Here is an 11,323-nt window from a genome sequence, read left to right as displayed (position 1 = left end):
AGCAAAGGTCACGTGGCCCAAATTTGCACAGCAGATTGTGGCCCACCCAGTAGAGCTAGAGCGCTAAAAATGGCACCAATCGACTCGCCAGCATCTAATCTTACTTTTCCAACACTCATTTGACCTCTCAAGGTTATGCGATGACCTAAGGTCATTTGTGGGCTGTGTCGAAAATACACTTGCACAGCAGTTTTCGAGTTGATAAATTGACCGAATTCCAAATCAAAGCACATCATCGGGTAGCCCATAAGCCGTAGTAACTTTCCTTAAAAATCGCTTCTCGATATGTGACCCCGTTTGACCTTGGCAGGTCAAAATGTGTAAATAAACGACACTCAATACGTCGCAGCCCGGATTCAGCCCAGATTCGGGACACCTCCGATCAAGCTGAAACTCACACACAATGTAGGCCATGACATGCTCAATCCACAGTCCAAGTCATTCGGTGGCACTCCCAGCCGTTTGACCTACAGAGGTCAGCAAAGGTCACGTGGCCCAAATTTGCACAGCAGATTGTGGCCCACCCAGTAGAGCTAGAGCGCTAAGAATGGCACCAATCGACTCGCCAGCATCTAATCTTACTTTCCCGACACTCATTTGACCTCTCAAGGTCATGCGATGACCTAAGGTCATTTGTGGGCTATGTCGAAAATACACTTGCACAGCAGTTTTCGAGTAGAGGGATTGACCGAATTCCAAATCAAAGCACATCATCGGGTAGCCCATAGGCCGTAATAACTTTTCTTAAAAACCGCTTTTCGATATGTGACCCCGTTTGACCTCGGCAGGTCAAAATGCGCAAATAAACGACACTCCATACGTCGCAGTATCTAATCTTACTTTCCCAACACTCATTTGACCTCTCAAGTTACCAGAATCAGCGCTGATTCTGGAGTGTCGTTTATATATATGTGTTACGGGTCATATGCTAACTTGGGCAGTATGCAAACTTCCCGGGCAGTATGCAAACTACCCAACAGCCCGGGCAGTATGCATACCGCCCGGGTAGTATGCATACTACCCGACCCCTTGGGCAGTATGCATACCGCCCAAAAGCTTGGGCAGTTTGCATACTGCCCGCTTCTTATCTTGAAGTTGTGTATTCCATGTCCATTTTAAAAAGTATTAATGGCTCTATAAGTATTGGCTGGTCCCGTAGCTCAGTCGGTAGAGCGTTGGACTCCGCGTGGTGAGAGCACGCGTTCCCGGTTATAACAGTCCGGGTTCGAAGCGCGACGGGAGATTGACTTCTAATGAGCCTCCTTACAGGTAGGTATGATTGCGGTTTGTGGCAGGCCGTAGCCAAGCGAAGTCAGTGAGAGGACCGGCCGTGCGCGGCTCTGTGCGGCACTTTAAACTTCGGACTCCAAATTCTGCCATAGAACCGGGCGCATTGCGCGATCGGAGGGTAGAGGGCAGGGCTACCGTAACAAGCTTCGCTTAGCGGGGGCTCTGTCCCTGTGAATCCTTCTATTCAAAAGATTCGGACTAAATTTAAAAAAAAGTAACGTAGTTCAATCGCGAAGTCTTTTTTGCCGTCAAACGCGATTTATCGATCGAAGGATGAAATAATGTTTTGAACATAAAGACATAAAATATTTCCCCATAATTTCATTGAATTTCATTGCCAGCGGCCAACAAGTCATTTTCATCTGAAATGACGACAAATCTAGGGGAAGTTGGGGGAACGCCGAATACTTTTTTCTGACGCCCGTAGCACGCAAGGTAGACAACATAAGCTATTCTTGTTGGCGTCATTCGAGAGGCCAGTCTTTTGCCTTTTTAACATTCCAGGCGCATTTGATGAATTCGCATACCGTTAAGCGCACAAACTAAAAATATCAAAGAAAAGACTTTTTCGGCGTTGCCCCGGACTGCGGGGAAAGCCGAAAATGGGAGAAATGATCTACGGGGAATGCCGACATTGATGTTTTGCCACTTTATCTCAAACTTTATCCAGAATTTATCAAAGCTGACGCGTTTTAAGAGCTTGAGGACGCTTGGTGCACACTGGAAGTTATAATTGTGTAATATATGTAATAAGAAAATGCCAGGTAAATAATTCCTTATAGGTAACAGGTCGTTGTGTCGGTTGAAAGTGTAATTTGTGTGACTAAAAATTCGCGTTGCTATTCTACAGCAGTAAAGTCCACGTAGCGTGCTTTAACGTGCGTAATTGCACGTTTTCGGCATTACCCCAGCCAGCCATACTTTCATTTGCAGGCCCATAACTTTTCAACGTGCCGTATAAATTTCAAATAGGCAGCACACTTATGCAAAGACGTGCTGAAGATTACTTGACCAAATTGGCCAGACAATCGGTAGCATAATGAGTAAGAAGAAATGCAGCTTCAAAGGCGCATGTAGTACAAGGAACGCGTACCTTGAAAACGCTCTTGGCGCCCTCACAGCCGAAGTATTCCGAATGACGACTCGTAACAAATATGCGATAATTGTAGTCACTTAAGCTTCAGAGCATCACTGACAGGTGGCATCCATGTCTTACGGTTTTCGAAATATCTCGAATTTCGGCTTTGCCCCAACTCCGGCATTGCCCCAACTTCCCCTATAGTGCGATCACTCGCTGGCTTTGGTTTGGCACTTGGACCTGTACAGGGCGTTATTATAAATAGTTTCAATAGCATATGTTACATGAAACCATTTACATGTAAGACGTTACAAGTTGTTATGGTCGGGTTACCAGGTCAGGTCAAGTGACCTTACCCCAGAAAAAGTTAGAATGCTCGCCATAGCTACACCGACCGAACGATCGCTTTGAAACTTTAAGCGATTAATAAGAGTAACATTAGGTTCAAAATGCATGTATTTAAAGTTTGATATCATAACGATGACTTTTTCACCGTTCCGTGCTTCTATCCTCAGGATACTGAAATCCTTCTCCTCCACGCCGCAACCCCTCCTCCGGGCTGGACAGGCAACTTTATCTCATGCGGGCTGCTCCCTTGGAGCGGCACCGCTGCTCCCGAGGGAGCGCACCCCGTAGCCGGGTGCAGTGAGTGCCTTGGGGCTGGGTGGCCTGTCCTCTGGACGGGCTCAGCCCCGGCGACTCACTAGGGTGCCTGCCCAGACCAATGTCTCCCCCTATATCCTAGCATCCCCCCCGGCTCTGAAATGGTCTCATTGGACCGAAAGAGCCTAACCCAACAAAAAAAAATATGACTTTAGGTCAAGTCAATTTTGCACAGTCTCCCTAAGAAGTTGACAGGAAAAAGTTGAAGGACACCCCTTTTGATGAACGTCATTCTAATCTAAACACTCTCAAACATCGGGTTACGGGTAAACATGACGCACTAAATCGAAAAAATTGCAATTGTGACCCCTTTTAATGACCATGAGGTCATATCAGGTCATAAAAGGTCTCCAGCAGTTCTTTGATCATTATTTTTTTTATAGAGACGTGTTGGAGCGATGGTCATGGAAACAACCTTAGATGTGTTCAGTTCGACGATAAGGAGCGGCTGATAACAACAGGACCTTTTCATGTCAGGTCATGATCTTGACCTCGGGTCAAATTTTGAATTTAGATCAACTTCGAGTACTTATTCCAGAAAGCGCTAAAAGAGCTATCGAATGCGTCTTTCTGCGGCGCTGTACCTAGCTCTACTATCTTCCAAGTTATGGGCGAATTTATAAAAAATGAAAAAGACGAAACTTGATCTTTGATAACCTCTGTTGCCCTATTCTTTGACCTGACCTTAAAAATGACTAGGGTACTTTCGTCACGATCTTTGACGCTATTTCGAATGCCGGTTACCGCATCTTACATGCCGCTTACTTCTGTCCCGCTAAGTGGCACGGGAGTCGAGCAGGGGTGTTCACCCCCCCCCCCCCCCCCAGCCCGGCACGACTGGCGCCGAGCACCGCCCCGGCGCGGGTTAAAGCGTCTGTCATTGACATGTAAATGTGAGCTATTGCATTAACTAGTCTCACGGGCCACGGTCAGCATATAGCCCGAGTAAACATCTTGCCCGTGAGAGAAAAGGTGGGTAGTATGCATACTACCCGGGCAGTATGCAAACTACCCGGGCGATATGCATACTGCCCAAGGGGTCGGGTAGTATGCACTATGCATACTACCCGGGCGGTATGCATACTGCCCGGGCTGTTGGGTAGTTTGCATACTGCCCAAGTTAGCATATGACCCGTAACATATGCACATTTTGACCTGCCGAGGTCAAACGGGGTCACATATCGAAAAGCGGTTTTTAAGGAAAGTTATTACGGCCTATGGGCTACCCGATGATGTGCTTTGATTTAGAATTCGGTCAATCCATCTACTCGAAAACTGCTGTGCAAGTGTATTTTCGACATAGCCCACAAATGACCTTAGGTCATCACATGACCTTGAGAGGTCAAATGAGTGTTGGGAAAGTAAGATTAGATGCTGGCGAGTCGATTGGTGCCATTTTTAGCGCTCTAGCTCTACTGGGTGGGCCACAATCTGCTGTGCAAATTTGGGCCACGTGACCTTTGCTGACCTCTGTAGGTTAAACGGCTAGGAGTGCCACCGAATGACTTGGACTGTGGATTGGACATGTCATGGCCTATATTGTGTGCGAGTTTCAGCTTGATCGGAGGTGTCCCGAATCTGGGCTGAATTCGGGCTGAATATGGGCTGTCTTGATCAACATGAGGTGTCTAAATAGACACCAATATTGGTTTCATCAATATATTCCTGCCCGGGGCCGGGATGATTCAATAAATGTCACCGAGGTTCGCTAAAAAAGCAAGGTGACATTTATTGAATTCCCGGCCTTAGGGCTGGAAGGTGTTTCCCATACCTGCCAAAAAGCTCACAACTATAATTGATAGTGACGTCAGCAGCCGTGTGGTTCAACGCGTTTAACCACACCCCTTGAACCACACGGCTGGCAATATTAAAGCACTGCATTAAACTTTGAAAAGTGTGGTACAGTGCACGTGCCATTAAAATGCCTGGATGTCTCGGTTTAATCATGCAATGTAGCAGGTATGGGAAAAAGCCATTCTTCACCCTAGCGTTTTCATACATACCTAAGGGCTGGAGACTTCCACACGCGGGTAAGTCGCGTGTAAGTGGCTTGCGGGTAAGTTGGCGTTTATCTCGCGTTTAAAGGGACCCTCCCACCTTCAAAAAAGTTTATGAATTGGCATGAAAGTGATGTCGCTCGGTTCAGAAAGAGCGCAAACGAATATCTACCAAATTTCACCGAAAAATATTCACCGGTGGAGGATGTCGAGTCAATACTACATACTATCACTCGTCCTATGCGGAGTACCATGTTATAGCGTGGCGCATTCTTATGGTCTCGTGATTATGATTTTACGTTTATTAAAAACGAACGGATATTAGAAAGAAAAAGAGAAATACAGTCTTGCTTTGGAGGCTCACGACTTTGCACAGCCATTAGGACCCGACATGGCGCGGTCGGTAGGACTGTAAAAACTAACGTTTTGCTCTCACACATTTCTCAATAATGGCTAGCGGTAGAATGGGCTCACGCCGGAATAAGAATGCCGGGGAAAGGGCAGCTGAAGCAGAGACGTCGCCCTCAGATCATGTCGTGGACAACAGACAGCTGTTGAGCTTAATTCAAGAGCAGCAGGCAGCCTTGACGGTGGTGTTGCAAGAGCAACAAAGGATGAACATGGAGATGAGAGAGTCACGGGAGTCTCGGAATAGCCACGACACGAGGGCAGCTGCCAAGATGCCCGCAACTTCACTGCCTGATAAGGCGTCCTACGATATGTCGATGCCACAATGGAGAATATGGAGGCGCGACATACTGCAATTTGCCAAAATGTCAGGCTGGAATGACGAGACGACGGTTGCCAGCATTCGACTGCAAAGTGAAGACAAAATAAAACGTGTCCTCGAAGCCCAATTCGGGGAGCGATGGGAAGGACTCACTGTATCAGAGGCCCTGAATGCCGTTGAGGCGGTGATTCGAAAATCCTCCAACCCAGCTAAGGAGAAGGCCAAGTTTCACCAGCTGCAACAGCAAGCCGGTGAGACTGGGAAGGAGTTTGTTCATCGGTGCGAGCAGCAGGCCCTCGAATGTGACTTCCGGTGCCCACATTGTCACGGTGACCTTAGCGAGGAGCTGATAAAGGACCGGGTGATGACTGGACTGGCCAATGAAGCGCTTAAGTTAGACATGCATCAACACTTTGACCAGTACAAATCTCTTGAGGAGGTCATCATCAAGATAGAAGGTTTTGAATCAGCAACATCTTCGGCACAGATTGGAGCAGTGGAAGCCGACGCACTCACAGCACTGGAAGAAGCGGCTGGCGGAGACGAAGCCGTGCTAGCGGCGTTACATTCCGCCTACAAGAAGGCAAAAGCTGACCGGCTGAAGTCTAATGTCCGTAGCGGTGCAAGCGCAAGCCGCCAACAGGGGGCAGGGAGGCGGAACGGCAAGCAACAAGGTCGAACGACTCTTGAGGACGTCACGTGCTTTTGTGTGGCCAGCGAGGCCACAAGAAGTACCGATGCCCTCAGAAAACCAGCAATCTTGCAAATGGAGTGATGTGTGACGGCGTCCCTGAGAATGTACCGAACGACATATGTTCTATTGCTGAGACTGGCAACCGCCTGCTATGGTCCATCAATAAAGTAACAAAATCCTACCGGCGTGGAGTCTCTGGTATGGAGGAATTATCAGTGTCAATTCAGTACCAGCATAGCCAGATTTACCGACTGCTGGCCGTTGCCGACACTGGGGCTGAATGTTGTGTGGCAGGAGTGGAACAGATGCGTGCGCTCCGTCTGACGGAAAGTGAGCTAAACCCAGCTGATGCCAACCTACGCCACGCTGGTGGAGGGGCATTGAGAGTGGTTGGATCCAAGACCTGCCGCATTGAAGTAGCCGGACGAGTGACGGTTCAGCCGGTCTTCTTCGTGCGGGGCGTGCAGCACCTCTTCCTCTCTGTCGGAGCGTGCAAGGCACTGGGTCTGGTGCATATTAACTTTCCTCACCACACCCACACGGACGCCGTGATCAGTGCCGCAGTGAAGCAAAAGCCAACTGAACGGCAGAGCAGTGACCCGCAGTGGCAATCACCTGCGGTAGAGCCACCCAATCGTCCCGGCGACCTGCCGTATCACCCTACAGAGGACAACGTACCGCAACTAGAAGAGTTTCTGAGGCGGAGCTTCGCCAGCACAGCCTTCAACAACGAAGCCACGCCACTGCCGGCCATGAGAGGCCCCCCTCACACCATCCACCTGCTGCCTGACGCCGTGCCATATGCAAGACATACTCCCATTCCGGTCAGCAAGCACTGGGAGGAAAAGGTGAAGGCGCAGCTGGATGAGGATGTGCGGCGCGGCGTGATAGAAAAGGTTCCGGCCGGTGAACCAGCCATATGGTGCGCTCCTATGGTGGTCGTAGCAAAAGCGAATGGACAACCGAGACGAACAGTCGACTACCAAGAGCTTAACAAAGTCTGCCGGCGCGAGACACACCATACCAGACCGCCGTTCGACATGGTGTCATCAGTGCCAAACCATAGCTACAAGACGACCCTGGATGCATTTTCTGGGTTTCATCAAGTACCCCTGGCCGAGGAGAGTCGCCCGCTGACCACATTCATCACGCCGTGGGGCAGGTACAGGTATCGACGTACGCCCATGGGCCACGTGTCAGCTTCAGACGCGTACACCAGAAGATTTGATGACGCCATCGTGGACATCGAGAGGAAGTTCAAGTGCGTAGATGACGTGCTTCTCTTCGACAGCACCATCAAAGAAGCGTTCTGGCACTGCTGGGACTTCTTGACAAAATGTGCTGAAGCCGGGATCACACTCTCTCCGGAGAAGTTCAAGTTTTGCAGGAGAGAAGTGGAATTCGTCGGCTTCCAACTGAGCTGGAGCAGCTATCGGCCTACGGGAGACAAGGTGTCCGCAATCGCCGATTTTCCTATGCCGCAAAACCCGACAATCACTGACATCCGCTCCTTCTACGGACTAGTGAACCAGTTGGCACCATTTGTCGCCACAAGCCCCTTGATGGAACCATTTCGTGAGCTCCTCAAACATACACAGTCGAAAAAGGTGTATTGGGACGAGCATCTGCAGCAGAGATTCGAAGAGGTGAGGAAAACCCTTTGTAAAATGGTGGCGAAGGGTCTTCAGTATTACGATAAGGAACGGCCGACCGTATTACTGACAGACTGGAGCAAGAATGGCATGGGATTTGTCATCATGCAGCAGTATTGCACGTGCTCTGGGCCGGACACGCCGTTCTGCTGCAAGGACGGCTGGAAGTTAGCGCTCTGTGGCAGTCGACACGCCACGTCAGCCGAACAAAACTACGCTGCAGTGGAAGGCGAGGCCACTGCGGTGGTTTGGGCGCTGAAAAAGGCCAGACTATTCCTCCTTGGCTGCCCTAAGCTGGAGATCATAACGGACCACAAGCCCCTAGTGAAACTCCTGACTGATCGGGCTCTGAAAGATATCTCCAATCCCAGGCTGTTCAGACTGAAGGAAAAGACGCTGCCGTACCGGTTCAGTATCCGGTACCGACCGGGTGGCTCCAACCAGGCTGCAGACACGTTGTCGCGTTATCCAGTGGGGAGGCCTGGGCCGACTGAGGCTGACCTCGAGCTGGACGACGAGATGAATGCGGCAGCGATAACTGCGACCGCCGGTTGCAGCGACACCATCATGATCAGCGATGAGACAGTCCGCCGTGCCGGTGCAGAGGATGACATGTACCGGCGACTGCAGCAGCGTGTGCAGACGGGTGACTGGCCAGCCAGCAGCACTCAGGAGACCGGTGAGATGAAGAACTTCTTCAAAGTCCGCGAACGGCTCAGTCTAGTGGATGGTCTGGTCTGCTACACATTTGAAGGCGGCCCTCTCCGGCTCGTCATTCCAGCAGCACTGCGACAGAGGGTGGCCAGGAGTCTGCACGCCGCACACCAGGGCGTGGACGGCATGGTGCGGCGTGCCCGCGACTCGGTCTACTGGCCTGGTTTTGAAGCCGACATCGAGCGCAGTCGCACCCAGTGTGTTGACTGTGACGAACATGCGCCGTCACAGCCCAGAGAGCCGCCTATCATGACGCCACCGCCGGACTACCCATTTCAACAAGTAGTAGCCGACCTTTTTGAGATCGGAGGAAATAAGTACATCGTTTACGCTGACAGGCTGACGGGCTGGCTCAGGCTAGATGTTCTCAGGTCGGCCAGTTCAGGTCGCCTCATTTCACTGCTGAGACGATATTTCAGCGAGTGTGGAGTGCCGGAAGAAATTTCCGTCGACGGAGGGACCAACCTGGTCAGCGCCGAGATGCGTGCGTTCCTGGACCGCTGGGGCGTGGCCATTCGCCAATCGTCAGCCGGCTACCCGCAGTCAAACGGCCGGGCTGAGGCGGCGGTAAAGTCGGCCAAGGCGATCCTGCGCACCAGCACGTCAGCCAGTGGCATAGATTCGGATAAAGCGATCGAGGCGCTGATCCAGTACCACAACACGCCACTCCGAGACGGCGGCAAGTCGCCGGCTCAGCTGCTCATGGGCCGGCAACTAAGAGGTGGTGTCCCGGTGGTAAAGAAGCATCTGGTAGTGAACGATCACTGGACGGATCATCTGCAGAAAAGGGAGGCAGAGATGACTCAAAAGATGCTGGAAAGAGCAGCCCCGACGTCTGCGAGGAACAGGGACCTGCCACGCATTCATCCTGGGCAGACGGTGCTCGTACAGAATGAGAGGACCAAGCGTTGGGACCGTAGTGGCTTAGTCGTACAGGCCCGGTGCGACATTCGCCAGTACACTATCAAACTGGATGGCTCAGGACGCTTAGTGCTGCGGAACCGAAGGTTCCTCCGACCACTGCTCACCGGCCACGCGCTCCGAAGTGGACATGACTCACCACAGCCCATAATGCCGCGAAGGTCCGAGCGACTCCAGCAGAAGCACATGCTGATGTCTTGAGGATGGAAAGCTCGGAGCTCGGAGGGGAGATGGAGGATGTCGAGTCAATACTACATACTATCACTCGTCCTATGCGGAGTACCATGTTATAGCGTGGCGCATTCTTATGGTCTCGTGATTATGATTTTACGTTTATTAAAAACGAACGGATATTAGAAAGAAAAAGAGAAATACAGTCTTGCTTTGGAGGCTCACGACTTTGCACAGCCATTAGGACCCGACAACCGGTTTTCAAGATATTAGACTTTTACTTTTGTTTACTTTTTGGGATCTCCGCTGTTCCTAGCGATTTTATTTGGAAGCAATAGTTTGGCAGCTGAAAGTGCGGCACTTGTTGCGCTCAAAGCAGCATATACCACCGCGTGCTACAAAACGTTTTAGTCGAACATTTAAAAATCGTTAGATATCTGCGCTGACGTCACACATTCAGAGGGGTATTCCTATGCATTAGCCCCTCTGAATCAAAATGCTGCAATTTTGAAATTCAATATTTCCGATTTAAGGCATTTCTCGATGTTGTGAGTGCCGAAACCGGTAATTGTGAGCCAGGGACCCCATTTTGGCTATCTCAACTCAAATCTAATGTTAAGGTGGGAGGGTCCCTTTAAGTCGGCGGGTAACTAAGATCTCTGGAAGATGTGTCCCCCGTTTGCTGACTCCACAAAAAAATGCAAGCTCGAAAGGAGGCGTAACGCGATGTTTTTGGCCCCTATATCGAAGATCCAAAATATTTTATTGGACGACTTGTTAGCAAGTAGGAAATGTGGGTGTCATACGTTGACCCTGAGGACATGACCGAGTTGCGCAAGTGGAAGCACACTGAGTAACGGCCACCAAATGAGTGCAACGTGGTGAGGTCAGTGAGCAAGGTGATAGTGGTTGTGCTTTGGGATGCTGACGGGGCTCCGCTCGTCAACTTTCTAAAATAGGGGTGCACAATTGATGATGAAATCCACACCTTCCTTCGAGAATGCTTGCAAGCAGCAGATATCGAGGAGAGACTGGGGAAGCTGGCAAAAAGTGTGAGCCTGATCCAGGACCACGCACCTGGCCCCGAGCCCTATCCACACGGGGCTCCGGGGCCCGTCCACCAGGGGGCCTGGGCCCCATCCACACGGGACCCGGGACCCATCCACCCAGGGGGCCCGGGCCCGTTCTCCCGGGGCCCGGGCCCCATCCACCGGGGGGTCCGGACCCGTTCTTCCGGGGGCCCGGGCCCCATCCACCCGCAGTCCGGGCCCCGTCCACCCGGGGCTCGGGGCCCGTTCTCCCGGGGCCCCGGACTCATCCACGGGGACCGGGTCCCATCCACCCAGGGAGCCCGGGCCCGTTCTCCCGGGGGCCCGGGCCCCCTCCACCTGGGGCCCCAGGCCGACCCCTCAC

This window comes from Amphibalanus amphitrite, unplaced genomic scaffold, assembly GCF_019059575.1.
Source record: "Amphibalanus amphitrite isolate SeventyFive unplaced genomic scaffold, NRLGWU_Aamphi_draft 000190F_arrow, whole genome shotgun sequence".
NCBI lineage: Eukaryota > Metazoa > Arthropoda > Thecostraca > Balanomorpha > Balanidae > Amphibalanus > Amphibalanus amphitrite.
The sequence above is the reverse complement of the archived record's forward strand: the minus strand, read 5'-3'. Positions refer to the sequence as shown.